This window comes from Piliocolobus tephrosceles, chromosome 2 (genome assembly GCF_002776525.5).
Source record: "Piliocolobus tephrosceles isolate RC106 chromosome 2, ASM277652v3, whole genome shotgun sequence".
NCBI lineage: Eukaryota > Metazoa > Chordata > Mammalia > Primates > Cercopithecidae > Piliocolobus > Piliocolobus tephrosceles.
In genome coordinates, this window is record NC_045435.1 from 104,233,549 (window position 1) to 104,250,964 (window position 17,416).

At 41.4% G+C, this 17,416-nt stretch overlaps 1 pseudogene; it reads right to left on the reverse strand.

The window, feature by feature from the left end:
• Window positions 1–320: 320 nt before the first annotated feature.
• LOC111523194 overlaps window positions 321–17,416 on the reverse strand; it is a 105,844-nt pseudogene continuing 88,748 nt past the window's right edge.

Consider the following 17,416-nt stretch of genomic DNA (forward strand, 5'->3'; position numbering starts at 1 on the left):
GTTACTCATTTGGCAACATTAAACCCTAGGAAACAAGAAGCAACAAAGCAAGACTCCTTCCTCCATGGAATGTGCTGATTTCAGACGAGGTGGCAGCCAATGTGGAAAACGCTGGAATTTTTCCTTGAAACTGGACTGTGATGAGAGGTGCTTGCCACGAACATAGCTACTGTCTTTTCTTTGACCTTCCTTTCCAGTTTTTGAAGATAAAGCAAGAAATAATCTTCTCTGAAGATACTTGATAAAAATTCCCCCCCAAAAACCAAAAACACATGCTTCCACTTCATTGATAAAAATTTCCTGCAGTTTGGCACCTGGGTCTAGTTCAGCAGGGGGATGAGCTGATTGATGCTTTTGCCCCAATAGCCAGATATGCCCATCCCCTTGAGGATGCTCACTCTATTTTTGGTAGCATGGCAGGCCACTGAGAGGTGGAAAGGGTGCAAGAACCATGAGATTTCCTGGAAATACTTCCCTGGGAAGGCAATTTCATGAATGAGGTCTTCCAAGCAAATGACACCAACCTTCCCCAGATGCTCCTCAATCACTGTGTTGTCTGTCAGAGGGATGGTCTTACTCTTGACCTGGGCTTGTCCACATTTCAAAATGAGTTCCCGGTCACACAATTTGGAAATCCCCAGGTCACACAACGTTCCACTATATGCAGCATTTTTAGGTTTTGGGGGATGACTTTTACAAAGACACCACTAAAAATTTTCTTTAGGCGAAGTCTTGCAATGGTTCTCTGCACCAGTAAATTCACACCATCAATCCTTTTGATGCGTACAACAAAGGCCTAGGAATGTTTATCTGGTGATTCCAAGGCGTGAGGTTTCACTTCTAGTCGTCTGAGACTCACCTTGTCACGTTTCTGCTGCCAGGAATCATATAGGAATAATTCCAGTTGCTTAAACCTGGCCCTTTTCCTTTCCTCTGCTCCTTCTTTGCCAAAAGTGCCTGCTTTGCCTGGATGGCTTTGGGGGCTTGATAAGCCTTCCTCTTTTTCAGGAGATTTTCTGGAACCAAAGGGATTTTTCTTTGCTCTTGGTCCCCTGTCTTTCTAGTGTTGCAGCTACTCTAGATTTTTTCATAATACAAAGTTAAGAAAACTATATTTAGACAAACTTATTCTAGATGAGAAAACCCAAGACCCAAACATCACAGAGCTAACAAAATGGAGACTGGGACTAGAAGGCAAGTCCTCTGTCTCCCATTGACATGCTCTTTCTGGTAAACCATGTATCAGTTCAGCTTGTTGTGCTCTCCCTGTGGACTTAATTTTTGTCACCATCGTCCTGGTAAAAATAACTTCAACATGCAAAGGCCATTAACAATTCTAGTCTACTTCCAATCTAAGTTTACCATCCCCTGTGATTTTAATAAGCATAAAAATTTCCCTACTGCAGGTAACTCTCAAAAGAGAAAACAATGTTGATATATCTCTTTGTTCTAGCATTCTTTGGAACCAAAATAAAGGATTGTTAGGGAAAAAAACCCAGACAAACATATGTGCAAGGAATTTCAAAAAAGGAATAGTCACTAAACATATTTAAACTTTTAAACAAGAAATTGCACACTGCAACAGAATCTAAATAATATCCCAGAAGTAATTGCTAATTTAAGTGTGTAATGAAATGATAAAATGCTTTGATAGAGCTCTGGCCTGTGGAGTCTCTGTGATACATCCAGCATCTTGGCAGCCATCCAAGGCCCAGAGTGGCTTTGGGTTTGGAATGTTTATTTCATCAGGAGCCAGGACCACCTCAGGAAGTCACCTGTGCCCAGATCACTCAGGGTTACGTGGTTTTATTCATGTTCCTCTGGAAAAAGAAACAGCGAGCATTTCTTCATTTGAAGGAAAGGAATAGGGGTTGGTCTGAAGAAGGGAGGAGAAGGAGAATTATGTGTGTACGGGTGGCTGAGAGTGGGTGTGGGAGGAAATAGTTGGGGAGTTTCCTCGTTCAGGTAACCCTAAGGTAAATACCGTGAAATGGTTAACAGCAAACTGTCAGAGTAGTGTAGCTGGAATACAAATGTGTTAGTAGGAAGCATTAAGTCAGGTGATTTACTCAGGTGAGGAGAAGTACTGCAGGGTGAGCCCTAACTAGGAAGTTGCCTTCCCGTTCAGAACCGGGGGAGATCATGAGTGAGATAGTTCTAAAACCAGGGAGTGCCATAAGGAGGAATTTCTAAACTAATGTGGAATTCAAATGGCACTCACTTCTTTAAATAGGTTTCAAAACGTTTTGGGTTAGGTTTAAGACAGCTCCTTTAAGTGATTTGTATTTCATAGACAAGCCACAAGCATTCTGTCCATTTTTCCCCAATCAGAATTAATTCTCCCTGCTCATAAGATGCATGTCATCAGCATAAAATTATTCTCCTCCCCATACTTTTTTGATTGTGGCCTCCAATTCCCAAGGTGATTTAAAACTTATAAAAAGAGGTTCATATTAACGATGGATTTCAATTTTAAACAAGCTTCTCAGTGAGAACCAGTGTGACATGAAAGCATACTTCCAAGTGAATTGTGTATTCATTTAAAGTTTAGGAAAAAAATAAAAACAAACCCTGCTTTACTCCCACCCAGCGTGTAACTCCAGGTCACCACCCCTGGAACATTGTGCCTTTGAGCTTTGGACTGGATTTGTTTCTGAGGTTAAGAGAAGTGTGTGGCAGATGTTGGGAGGCAGTTGGGGGTGGGGGTGGGGAGCAGGGATGAAGGAGCTGCCAGATGTTGAGCGGGAGGGTGGAGTGTGAGGATAAAAGCCTGCCAGATGTCTGCAGTGCAGAATGTTAGGCACCTGCTTTCCATGATCTTCAGAGGATGATTTATATCACATAAGTAGGATCTCATAAAGGTCCCCCCCCAATACATACAGAATTCAGGGCTCCAATAATGATCCTCTGCATGGTTTCTTGCCTCAGAGTATGTCTTTTTAAAAATTCAAGTTGAGGGTTATGTGAATGAAAATAACACAATCAACCAATATACTCATTTGTAAATAAAAGAGGGGGGCTGTACATTTAAATCTGTTGTTCTAAATTATAAAGACAATCACCTTTTATTTTCTATTTATTTTATCTTTCCAATAAGACATGATTTGCTCTTCTCTCTCCCCATGATGGATTTAATAGATTTATTCATCAAGTTTTCTAAATTTAGACACCAAACTGATGTTTTTCTCCCACTGCTTAATTTTATTCTTAGCAGCACTTACATAAAGCCAGGCAGTGAAAGATATGGCAAAACTACTGACTTGCTGTGATCTGGAATGCACTTATAGAATAAAATAATAATAATGAAGATTGATATACCAGAGAGACTTAATATCAAGCGTCCCTACTGAAATCTGTGCTGTGCTTTCGGTTTTTCCCCACAGTGCTTTTGGCCACATGTTTCCTGTGGTTTTTAGGGGTCTTGGTTTTCCTTTTGATGCCTGGACTAGACTCAGTTCTGAGAGCATAGATGAGCCATATAAAAGAAAATATGTGGATCTTATAATTTCCTTGCATTTTAGGAAACTTTAGTATTTTCTAGGACTAGATTTGATTAAAACAGGTTAAATTTCACTCCTTGATCTTGTTTGAAAGCCTTTGAAATAATTGTATTTGCACTGTTGGTGGGAGTATAAATTATTTCAGTCATTGTGGAAGACAGTGTGGCAATTCCTCAGAGACCTAAAGACAGACATACCGTTAGATCCAGCAATCCCATTAGTGGGTATGTACCCAAAGGAATATAAACCGTTCTATTATAAAGATACATGCATGCGTATATTCGTTGCAGCACTATTCACAATAGCACAGACATGGAATCAACCTAAATGCCCATCAGTGGTAGACTAGATAAAGAAAATGTGGTACATAAATACCATGGAATACAATGCAGTCATAAAAAAACAAGATCATGTCCTTTGCAGGGATATAGATGGAGCTGGAGGCCATCATCCTTAGCAAACTCACACAGGAACAGAAAACCAAATACTGCATGTTCTCACTTATGAGTGGGAGCCAAATGATGAGAACACATGAACACATAGAGGGAAGCAACACACACTGGGGCCTACTGGAAGTAAAGGGTGGGAGGGGGGAGAGGATCAGAAAAAATAACTAATGGATACTAGGTTTAATACCTGGGTGATGAAATCATCTGTACAACAAACTCCCATGACACACATTATTACCTAGGTAACAAACCTGCACATGTACCCTTGAGCTTAAGTTAAAAAAAGAGAAATAATTGTATTTGGTGACTTGGAGGGTGAACTAAGGGATGGTAAGATTGAGAGAGAAGCTACATTTGTTCCAGTGGCCCCTCAATCTTCGGAAAGCTCGGGCTTGTCATTCTCCCTGCACCACAGTTAGCAGTGTTGATCATTGCTCCTCTAGGCTGCACTGGCATTCAAGCATTCAGTAAATAGTAATGGAGCACCTAGCAGGTACCACTCTGCTAAGTTCTGGGAATACAGTGCGGAAAGAGGTTTCTTTCCTCTTAAAACCCCAGTGTCCTGTGGAAGATAGACATTGAGCAGATAATTGTTGAAATACTTATTCACAAGGGGTAAGTTCTAAAAGAGAAGTGAATAATGTGTGCTATAAGAAAGATAACAGGGGGGACTTTGATAGATGTCATCAGATAACCATGAAATAGATTGCTTTATGACTTGGCAAATTGCTTCCTCATTTGGGATCATCAGATAGCCACTCGGTTAGGCCAGTCAGCTTTAAAGTGTGATGGAATGCAAGCGTTTTGTCAGGTGGTACTTTCTTGTTTTCCAAGAAAACGAGAAAATCCTTTTCTAGCCTGCGCTCCAGATTCTTCCAGGGCCAATTCCAGAGTTGAAACTTGTTTTTACTTGCTACTTAGCCTGAATAGGCTCTGGATTTTGTTTTTCTAAATAAAAATTTAATTTTAGAATAGTTTTATATGTACAGAAAAGTTGCGAAGATAGTACAGAGACTTCCCATATACACCCCACCCTGTTTCCCCTGACATTTTATGTTAAAATGGTACGTTTGTCACAATCAATGAACTAATATGGATACACTATTATTAAGCAAAGTTCATGCTTTTATTTAGATTTCCTTAGGTTTCACCTACTGTTCCTTTTGCTCCAGAATCCTGTCCAGTTTAGTTTCTTTGACTTTGGCAGTTTCTCAGATTTTTCTTGTTTTTGATGACCTTGATGGTTTTTGAGAAGTACTGGTCAGGAATTTTGTAGGATGTCTCACTAAGGGAACCCTCAGAATTTTCTCATGATTAGACTGGGGTTACGAGGTTCTGGGGCGGGGAAACTACAGAGGTAAAGTGCCATTCTCATGATGTCACATCAAGGGTACTTACTATCAACATTGCTTGTCATTGTTGATGTTGACCTTAATTGCCTGGCTGAGGTAGTGTTTGTCAGGTTTCTCTGCTATAAAGTTACTCTTCCCCACCCCTTTTCATACTGTGCTTTTTGAAGGAAGTTACCATGTAGAGTCTGTACTTAAGGAGTTATATTTCACCTCCTTTAGGGTGGAGTATCCATACAAGCTATTTGGCAGTCTTCTGCATGGTAAACTTGTCTATTCTTCCTCATTTATTTCTTTAGTCAATCATTTATTTATATCAGTATTGACTCACGGGTATTTATTTTATACTTTGGGCTATAATCCAACACTGTTTAACTTTGTGTCTCAAATTGTTCTACCTTTGGCTGGAAGCTCTTTCAGTTGGCTCTCATGCCCCTTAGACATAACTGTATCTGTGTGTGTTTGTATGTGTGTGTGTGTCTTCTTCAAAACTTTTTTTTCTCCAGTACTTCCTTACTTTTTGGCCCTACAAGATGGTCCAGGCTGATCTTGTATTTTTCCTGCTGTAGTTCTACAATCAGCCATTTCTCCTGCTTTTTAGAGAATGGTACTGGGAGCCAGGATCTGTGTAGTTCTCCTGGTTTGTTCTCACACTATGAATTGCCTGTGAAATAGTCTGGACAGGAATGTGGGGCGGAGGAGGAAGTCTGAGCTTCAGAGTCAGGCCTGATATCTATTTCCCATATTTCCCACTTACTAACTGCAGAGCCCTGAACAGATAATTTAACCTCTCAGAATCTCACCTTTCTCTTCTACAAAATGGGCAAATTATGTACCTCATGTGATTATTGTGAGAATAAGAAAAAGGATTTATAATGGGCCTGACACAGAGCATCTGTTCAAAAAGTCATTTCTATGGAGCAGGGTAGGTCCGTATGGGTGTCGCACCCCCCCCCCAAGTTGGCTGAACACCAAGGAAAATAGATGTTTAACTTTTTTAATTACATAAACAAAACCATATTATCCATGAAGGAAATAAAAAAGAGGATGTTTTACTTACAATCCTACTACCCTAACACATGTTCCCTTTTAGTCCCTGTCAGTATGTACTTATTTAAAAAATATTTTCATCACGTTGTATATAATAAGAGAAATAACATTTTACCATAATGTACATGGTAATAATAAAATAGCTCCCCTTATTAGATGCTTATCCTGTATTCAACTTTTACGTGGATTGTTATAATCTCCATTTTATGGCTGAGAAAACTGAGGTACAAATAGGTTGACTACCTTTCCAGAAGATACACAGCCAAGGACAGGGGAAGATAGGATTTGAACTGAGATCTGTCTGATGCCAGAGCTGGAATCTTTAATCACTGTTACATTTTCTCCTTTATGTAGACACCCTCACCCTCCAGTCATATGTTCATACACAGGCATACATATTAATTTCTTTCTTTTTTCTTTTCTTTTTTTCTTTTTTTGAGACAGAGTCTTGCTCTGTCACCCAGACTGGAGTGCAGTGGCCCTATCTTGGCTCACTGCAACCTCTGCCTCCCAGGTTCAAGCAATTCTCCTGCCTCAGCCTCCCGAGTAGCTGGGATTACAGGTGCCAGCCACCGTGCCTGGCTAATTTTTGCATTTTTAGTGGAGACAGGGTTTCATCATCTTGGCCAGGCTGGTCTTGAACTCCTGACCTTGTGATCTGCCTGCCTCAGCCTCCCAAAGTGCTGGGATTACAGGCATGAGCCACTGTGCCCGGCCCATATTAATTTCTTTATGTCACATATGCTGTCTACCATGCTAGAGGCATTAGATGATGTTGGTTTTAAAAAGATGAGTTGCTTACATCCCTCACCTTTTTTTTTTAAAGGTGTTTAGGATTTTATAGGGGATATTACACATAAAGAGGGTTGCAGTGCAGTTCTTCCAGAGCTGTACAGATTTTGGAGTTTTGAAAAAAGAATGCTTATATTTGCCCAGTGACACCAGAGAGAGTTTGATGGAAGAGGTGACATTTGAACTGAGACTTGCAGGATTGGCCAGATTTAAATGGGTAGGTTTGTGGATAGTAGGGGCATTTCAGTCAAATGAAATAGTAAGCATAAAATTGGATAGGCTTGTGATAGACTAGATCACTAAACAGCAGGTATTCGTCTTATTTTCCAAACTGTTCAGGGAGGAGCATGCTCCTTTACCTCCAGTGAGTTTGGGCTTGGTCCTGTAACTGTCTTGGACCAATGAAATGTGGGTGGAAGTAGCAGCATGGTATTTGTGAGTACAGACTTCAAAAGACGCATGATAAGTTTCTGCCAGCCCTCTTGAAGCTTCTTCCGTCTGTCTTGAGAACAGCTCATCTCAGGTGACTGTTGCCCCTTCAGCCTGAGGTCTGGGATGAAGGCATGTGGAAACAAACCTGAAAGTGCTCTGGCTTAAGTCCAGCAGAAATCAGTCAAATGACAGCAGATATACAAACCTGTGAGTGAAAATAAATGTTAGTTTTTATGAATTCCTGGGATTTTGTGGGTTGCCTGTTATACAGAATAATCTCAGCAGAAATCTGATTAATATTAGGCCAAAAAGGATAGGCCAAGTTAAAAGAGAAACTAGTTGTCTAGATTGCCTGAAGAATATACATGCAAGCCTGCACCTGTGTGCAGAGAAGAATTTTAACACATGAAAATAATGAATAAGATGACTCAGACTTTGTTGGATTTTGGCAGCCAAAATGGCCAAGATTATTTTACAAGCATCTTATATAGGATTTATTTTAAAATACACAAAATTAAGGACTTGAAATAAAAGCACAGAATGTCTCAGGTATTTTTCCTTTTCTTCCTCACCACTTTACTCTTTCTATTTATTTATTTATTTTTGAGATAGCATCTCACTCTTGTTGCCCAGGCTGGAGTGTAGTGGCATGATCTCGGCTCGCTGCAACCTCCGCCTCCCGGGTTCAAGCAATTCTCCTGCCTCAGCCTGCCGAGTAACTGAGATTACAGGTGCCTGCCACCACGCCCGGCTAATGTTTGTATTTTTAGTAGTGATGGGATTCCACCATATTGGTCAAGCTGGTCTTGAACTCCCGACCTCAGGTGATCCACCCTTCTTGGCCTCCCAAAGTATTTTACTCTTTAATGGGGCCCAGCACATTCCCTCAAACAACCTTACAGTCAGTTGAATAAGCAAGATAGATATGTACACAGGAAATACAAGGGGAGTGCTTGAACACAAGAAAGCAGCAGGATTTAAAGTAAGGAAAGAATCTGATGCTTTTTTAGCTTCATGACATAAAGGAGATATGCTAGCAAGAGGTTAACCTGGCAGTATGACGGGTATGGTTAATTTATAAATACCGTATCCTGATGAAAGGTAATTACTAAGGGTTCTCTATGTTCTTTAGTTGGCTACCTTCAGAGTCCAGCAACATAAATGCATATTGTTGGTGATTGACAAGCCACCTGGATGCTTAGCTCAAGGTAGAGCCCTGGTGGGAGGAAATAAAGTATTTTTAAAGCCAAAGAGGTGTGGAAGAAAAAAGATTGAGTGGGCAGCTCTATAAGAAAGGAGGGGGGACCTTCTTGGGAAGGTCCTAGAGTATAAAACTAAAACTTTATGCCAGTTGAAGTGGTTGGAGATGGGTGGAATGGAATAGAAATTCCTTTCTTTAATCTGTATCCCTTGTGGACTCAGGTTGGATGATGTCTCCAACTTAACAGAAAAAGAATGTGTTTTTGGTCGGGCACGGTGGCTCACGCCTGTAATTCCATCACTTTGTGAGGCTGAGGTGGGCGGATCACAAGGTCAGGAGTTCAATACCAGCCTGGCCAACATAGTGAAAGAGCATCTCTACTAAAAATACAAAAATTAGCCGGGCATGGCGGTGCATGCCTGTGGTCCCAGATACTTGGGAGCCTGAGGCAGGAGAACCACTGGAACCCAGGAGGTGGAGGTTGCAGTGAGCCAAGATCGTGTCACTGCACTCCGGCCTGGGTGATATTATTTTCTGCTCTCCTTCTCTCTCTTTAAAAAAAATTTGGGCAACAGAGTGAGACTTCTCAGAAAAAAAAAAAAAAAAAAAAAAAAAAAAAGAATATGTTTTCTCCTGGCTTTGTTTTGTGTGCTTTACTGTAAGTCCATTTGTTATGGACAATGTCACCCCAACCTCTTACTTCCAAGTCATCTGTATACCATTGTGCTAAAAGAGTTTCGTCTCTTCTTTGCCTTAGTCCCCAGTGCCCTTGTATTCTGTGTCTCTTTTATGACACATACTTTTAACATTGCATTTTGGGTAGTGAATTCTGCACCATGGAGTAAAATAACTATGATTTCCCTTTGACTTAAAGACGAGAAAACATTTGGGACCATAGTGCATGCCTCTGAGATGCTTCTAGCATTCCCTTTAGTCTCCAGTGAATCAACCCATACTCTCTCCAGGGTGGGCAGCGAAACATAGGGTCATCCATTTGAGTTTGGACTGAGCATTGCTGCGACCTCCCCTGCTGGCGTGACTACAGGGGTCCTGACTGCAGCTGTAAACGAGCTCCATAGGAAGCCTTGCCACTTAAGGAACTACAAGACATATTCCACAAACATGTGTTGAACACTTGCTATTTGACAGGCACTGTGGCAGGCATAGCAAAGGACCTCAAAATGAATAATATATGATTCTTTCCTTCATGGGGGTTTATAATCTAGTGGAGAACGTAGATACGCACAACACAAGGATGCGGGAGGCTGAGTGGAGAGACAATTTGTGCGTGGTCCAATTGCAGACCACCTAGCCTCTAGGTTCCGCACTGGAACATACTGCAACCGAAATCCTGTGCTGGCTGATGGAAAGTCAGAAGCAGGCCCAATGGAGAGGTTTAATTTAAAACATTATCCAAGTTCTGGTCAAAGCTAAAACCCCCTATTCTGCTCTAGGGAGAGAACAGACTCGACTGGATAAAAAAGCCTTGTTTTAAGGCCACATTTTAACATCTTCTTCTCCCAGCCTCTCATTTTTGTTTTACCTCCAAGAGACACTGTCTAGCAAGCTCCTAGGACATTCTTTGCCGGTGGGATACAGGTAGTATAATTCTAGTGGGTGTCAGATCAGAACCAAGTGGGTTTGTATTTTTAGTAACAAAACTACTGCACTGACCATGAGCTGGTTTCTCTTCGAATAGAAATGAAGGGAGCTAGCTCTTCTTTCATTAGGAAGTTATACTCCTTTCAGCTTCAGTAAGCTCCCATGAAGATCGTTCTGAAGATCTAGTGGCCAAATATCACTTGCTAATAGTTCATTCATTTTTTTTTCTTAAGGAGAAGAGCCTTGGAAGTCAGCCTGGGAACCAGGCTCATAGGCTGGGAAAACAGACAGGAAGCCAGGCAGCAGCTGTTTTTAATGTGCTTGGAGACTACATATGTAATATGTACAGAACACATTGCATTCAGTAAGATCATAAAATATGCATGCGAGCGTGGTAAGAACATGGCAGTAGAAATGGTGCTGCCAACACAATGGAGATACTGTTATGACGACTAAACCGTGTAGCTTCATGTCTCAGAGTATGGCAGCCTGGCTATCTTCTTCTGAGTTGAAATTCAGTATAATGCTACAATCCTCTGCTTTTTCCACATGACTAATACACAACACTATACCTGTAACGGATAGAATTGTCTGTGATAGCTTCTAACCTCTGAGGAGAACTCAGATCTCCTCCTGGAGCTATGGAATAGTTTAAGGACTAAATGGAGTCCTCAGACACAGGCAATTAGCTATGCCACCAAGGGGTGAAGCTTTGAGAGGGAGAGCAAATGGTATCCTGACTAAAACCAGGTGAGGTAAGCAATCTGTCATAGTCTCATGTTTGAGAGAGCTCCTCCTATACTGACCTTCTGCTCAGGGGAAAGAGGAGCCCCTGAAGATCATAGGTGGCCCAATATATTTGAGTGCACCTAAAAAAGTTGCTCCCTCTGTTTTTGTTTGTTTGTTTTTTGAGAGGGAGTCTTGCTTTGTTACCCAGGCTGGAGTGCGGTGGTGCGATCTTGGCTCCCTGCAACCTCTGCCTCCCAGGTTCAAGCGGTTCTCTTGCCTTGGCTTCCCGAGTAGCTGGGATTACAGGTGCACGCCGCCACACCAGGCTAATTTTTGTATTTTTAGTAGAGATGGGATTTCACCATGTTGATCAGGCTTGGTCTTGAACTTCTGACCACAAGTAATCCACTCACCTAGGCCTCCCAAAATGCTGGGATTACAGGTGTGAACCCCTGTGACCAGCCACTCCCTCTTTTTTAAAAATAAGCTTTTTTTGAAAATTTGAAATAGTTTTATACTTACAGAAAAATTACAGATAGTATAGAACATTTTCTTTTATCCTTCAACAAGTTTCAGCTTTCCCTATGTTATCATCTTATGTTATCTTGGTAATTTATCAAAAGTAAGAGACCAATTTTTTGATACATTACTATTAACTCTAGACTTCCTTTGAATTTCACCCATTTTTCTAACAATGTATTTTATTTTTCTGCTGCAGGATCCAATCAGGATGCTGTATTTTATTTATTTGTCATTTTTTCCTTAGCCCTCTCTGGTCTGTGGCAGTTTCTCAGTCTTTTCCTGTTTTTCATGACCTTGACAGTTGTAAGAAGTATTGGCCAGATAGTTTTAGAATTAAAAAAAAGTCTCTCTTTTAACGCGAGGCCTGATCATCCCTTGCTTGGGGGAAGCTATTTTCTGTCTTAAAAGGCCAAAAAGGAATCCTGGTAGATCCTGGGGGCGAGAAGGCCTGGAGAAGGAGACTGGAGCTTCTCCCATACTGACCGTCTGCTCAGGGGGAAGAGGAGCACCTGAAATAATAGGTGGCCCAATATATTTGAGGGCAACTCCTTGAGTTAGTAGTTAGTGGTCTCACCCTGCTACACGTCAGAATCACTTGGGGAGCTTTTCCAAAAATACTGATACCTAGAACCCACCAAGACCAATTAAATCAAAATTTCTGGGGATGTGGTCCAGGCTTGGATAGTTTAAAATAGCACACCAGGTGATTCTAATGGGCAGCCTGGATGGAGAACTTCAGACTTAACTAGTATTAAAGAACATACTTGCCTACGTGTCCTAGATATAGCCATGGGGAAGGAGTAGGCTCCAGGTACACAAATTAGTTAAAGATTTGGGATCCTGAAAAAGCCTCTTTATTATAGATTTAACTGATGGTATTATTCTAGTTACTTACTTTTCTTAACTTGAGAATTGAGTGCTAGGCAGTGAATTTGTTTTCTTAATCATCATCTGATTTGGGATTAAAACGAGTGAGTTGCCCTTGATCACTGAATATCCTAATTTCAGTGTCTAGTCACCAGAGCTGGCCCATCAGAGGTATTAATATAATCTATTGCTGAGACAAAACACTACCCTGAGAGTTGGGAGACAGAATTTCAGTCTTAAGGCTTTAAATGCTATTTGGCCACTGGCTGACTGACCAAGTCACTCATGTTCTTTGGAACTCAGGGAACTCATCAGAAAGGGTTTGAATTAGGTCATGACAGATCTCCTCCGGCTCTGAGATTCTATGATTCAAGGAGTCAGAAGACTGTCTTTTTTTTTTTTTTTTTTTTTTTGAGATGGAGTTTCACTCTTGTTGCTCAGGCTGGAGTGCAATGGCACGATCTTGGCTCACTGCAACCTCCGCCTCCCGGGTTCAAGTGATTCTCCTGCCTCAGCCTCCCAAGTAGCTGGGATTTCAGGTGACTGCCACCACACCCAGCTAATTTTTGTATTTTTAGTAGAGACAGGGTTTTGCCATGTTGGCCAGGCTGGTCTCGAACTCCTGACCTCAGGTGATCCACCCACCTCTGCCTCCCAAAGTGCTGGGATTACAAACATGAGCCACTGCGCCAGGCCCAAAACTGCCTTTAAAATCCCAGTTTGTTACTTACTAATGTTTGACCTCAAGGGAGCCACTGGATCCTGCCAACCCCATTTGTCTATCTGCTGAGTAGGGATAGGAATACTTGTGGACACTGAGATCTTTCTTTCTAAAGTGCTGTGCAATTCTACCTGTAATGTTCTCTGAAAAGATGGGTGATTCTTTCCTCTCTTGGTTGGGGAATCCTTGTATCACAGCTTTATATCTTTCCTAAGACTCTTTATCATAGATTTAACTGACAGTATTATTCTATTTACTTACTTAAAAAAAAAAAACAGCTCAAAAACTGAGTGCTAAGCAGTGAATTTGTTTTTTTAATCATCGTCTGATTTGGGGATAAAAAAAGTGAGTTATGAAACCCTTGCTCACTGAAGATCCTAATTTCAGTGGTCTAGTGACCAGAGCCGACACTTTGGAAGTATAATCTGTTGTTCAGATGAAAACACTGCACAGTTTCACAAGTCTCAGTGCAGTGCAAATACCTCATACGTACTCAATAAATATTTGTGGGTTGAGTAAATGGCATAATTTGAAGATAAAACTTTAGTCAACATGGCAGTGGATTGCAATAATGGTTTCTCATTAGATTCACCTAAGTAGTTCTAAAAGTAATGACTCTCCCGGAGCCATCAAATTAGAATGTCTGGAAATGGAATCCAGGTTTTGGGTTTTTTAAGCGTCCCCAGGTAATCCCAATGTACAGCCAAAATTGAGAACCACTGCCTTAGAAGGCCAGTTTTTTTGCTCAGCAAGTTAAAGAAATGGAATGTGGCTCAGATATAAAGACTGCCCAATCCTTGAAGGGTTTGCGTGTTTTTACTTCTCTCTTCATCCTCCATACATTTAGCACAGGTCAGGCACATGGCAGGAACTCAGTGAGTTATTTGTTGAATTGGATGGAATTAAAAATAAAAATCCCCGCATTGCCGTTTCCTCCCACAGCGATTTTACTCACTATGTGAAAATACGTGAAAAGCAGGTAAAGTCAAGAGTTGTAACCCACATTTCCTATGCAGTCATATTCTCATTACAACACACAGGGTACAATTTTTTAGGATTTGCATAATGTAATGAGTCTCATTGAAAAAAAGTTCCTTCTTCATTTCAACCCTGCTCCGTGTCTTCTTGCCTTTTCGGCCTCCCAGCCCAGCAGCTGCTTGGAGCTTGGGATTGGTGGTGCCTCGTCGTGGAGAGGGTGGCATTTTCAGTAGCTGGGGTTGTTGCAATAAGCCCAGTGCGTTTCCCTGCTTCCGGGTGTTTCCTCCACTGACCAAAAGACACCTGATTTGATCTTCACACTCCCTCTGGTTCTCCATGCTTTATTTGTCCTCATATTAAAAGCACATTTTTAAAAAGATTCTGAGATTCTAGTCTTATTAATACAGGTGCTTACTTAGTTCCAGATAAATACAGAACCCCCCACCCCCCGCTTTTGAATGTGTTGTAGCTTTATATGAAGCTAATGGAGCAAGGCAATGCTCAAACGTCAAATTAAACTGCACAGCTCTGTAATCACTCAGACTGACATGGCATAAAAGGATAATTAGTAGTTCATTACATGGAACATTGTTTGTTCAGCTAAATTGATTTCTCAGCTGCCCATGTTTTCTGTTTACTTAGTAAGCGCTCCATTGCACATTTTTATTTGAGAGCTAGGAAATCCCTTCCCCTGATTTTTTTTTTTTTTGATCAGTGCAGTTTTAAAATATAATTTGCTCGAGGTGGGTGAACCTCCGAATGACATACAGGTGTACGGTATCAATCATGAAGTGTGGATTGATGCCTGGAACATAAAACCAACTGTGGCTAGAGACCTAGGAGACTCTACCAAAAGGCTAGAACATACCCAGTGGCTTTGTACCTGGAAATGCTTTTGTGGCTGTTTGCTTTTCAACTTAAGAGTGAATTCCCCTCTCAGAAAGGGAGGGGGCAAGAAAGAAATTGGAATAGACACCAAATCCCTTGCTGTTCAAAGTGGACATTTTCCAACAAAGTTTTTCTTAAACCCTTCATGTTGCCTGTTAATGCCAACATAAAGAAAACAGTGGCTGTTTTAGGATTTCCTACCACTCTGCTCACTATCAGCAGGATTTAGAAAAAAGGCTAAATGCTGACTTCAAAACTTTCTGCACTTGCTACCTTTTAACGATAATGTGAATTTTCTAGGTTGGGGAAGCACAGCTATCCATGGCACCTTCCCCACTGGCTGTTTCCATGTCCTTTGTACTTCTGCTCTCGGAGGTATAAGGCATCCGCATAGATTTTGCTGGACAAATACAGTTGTTCAGATGCCTCCTAACACGTAGCTCACCTCGACTTTGCCATTGCTTTACTTAGCTATGCTTGGCCAATAGGTTAATGCATTGCACTAAATGACACCTTGGAGTTTTGATAGTCACAGAAGAGAGAAGCCAGTTCTGTATCTAGTTCAAACCTCGGGCACAAGATGAAATAGAAATCTGGGTAGCATCTCAGGCTGAGAGTTCAGCTACAAAGAAGTTTGTTTCCTAAAAGATTTTCAATGTTAATTTGATTTTGCTAGTCCTTGGAGGAACTTAGAAATCCCCCTTTTAAAATTAAACGTTGTTGGTTGGTTGCAGTGGCGCACACCTGTAATCCCAGCACTTTGGGAGGGAGAGGCGGGTAGATCACGAGGTCAGGTGTTTGAGACCAGCCTGGCCAACATGGTGAAACGCCGTCTCTACTAAAAAATACAAAAATTAGCCTGGCATTGTGGTGGACGCCTGTAATCCCAGCTACTCAGGAAGCTGAGGCCCGAGAATTGCTTGAACCTGGGAGGCGGAGGTTGCAGTGAACTGAGATCGCACCACTGCACTCCAGTCTGGGTGACAGGGCAAGACTCTGTCTCGGGGTTGGGGGGAAATGAAACGTTGTCATTCTGTATTTGTAGAGGAAGACTATTAAAGGGATACTGTAGGTCAATGTGAGGACAGGGGAGGCCTTTTAAGACTGGGTAAAGAAAAGCTCAGTGGTTCACCCTAGTTAGTAGTCTTTCCAAATACATGTGTGCAGCTGGGGTGCACACTAGTGGAACTAAAGACTATTAAATTCCACTACAACCAAGTTCTGGATTTCTTTCCTTGGCCCATGAGAACATTAGCAGCCTCATGTAACACGCACACAGCATATTGAGCAGGGGTCTCTCTGTTACCAATATTAATGGGAGGAAATAGAGCCTTCATGAATGAAATCTGTAAGTAATCCTCAAGGCTCACCAGTGCCTTTTGATTTAATCTTCTTCCCTAGCAACATTGTTAGACGCTGGATGTAAAGTTGAAGGTATGATTGGAAGAAGATAATCTTAACCTTTGAAGAGAGCATGAACATATTTATGTATTCTTAGCACACAATGACTCAGTAGGAACTGTGAAATAGAATTTCAAAGTTTTTTTTTTTTTTCTGTAAAGAAAGTAATTTCGGGGTCAAAATCTTAGGCAGGCTATTCTCTTATAGGCTTTAAATATGGAATCTGTGATTATCTTGTATATGGGGGGCTTTGTTCTGACTAAAACAGTAACAATAATTGATGAATGTGACTCTCATAAACTGAAGCCCTACAATGTGCCTGGCACTGTGCTACGTGCTGTATGTTTGCCATTGTGGTCTCTTCCTTCCCAACTCTAATTGCAGACTTTCTTTCTCTTCTTGGGCTTATTACAGAACTTCAGGTTAAGGCAACTGGGTAACCGTCCTTTCTTCCTGAGCACTACCTGGCACCTGATGTTTGCAAGTAGGCTTGCCTACCTGTTCTGCTCTCTTAACATCCTGCCAATCTCCTGGTTTCTCTTGGCCAGGGCTTAGACGTTCTAGTTCCTTTGTGTCATCTCCTATCTAATTTCTCCTGTTGCCATTTCCCCTGAATTTTGGCAATCAGATTAGCTATTGCTGGCCCTCCCACCCCCAATCCGTACCACTATCGTAGGCTCAAACATAGCCCAATTCCAAAGCTGATGTCCACAAGGTAGGATGTATGTAAGCAGTCTTCCCTAAATTGCACATGCATAATTTTATTAAAGTTTTGCTGTCTCAACTAAACTACTGGACAGCACATTACAATTGCTGGGTTTCCATTTTCACTAACTCTCCTTGGCTGCCAAAGAGTCCCATGGACTGCTTCTGTCAGAGCAAGCCTGGGCTCCATGTATCTGTCACCTCAATCACAGACTCCCTTCAGCTCTGTT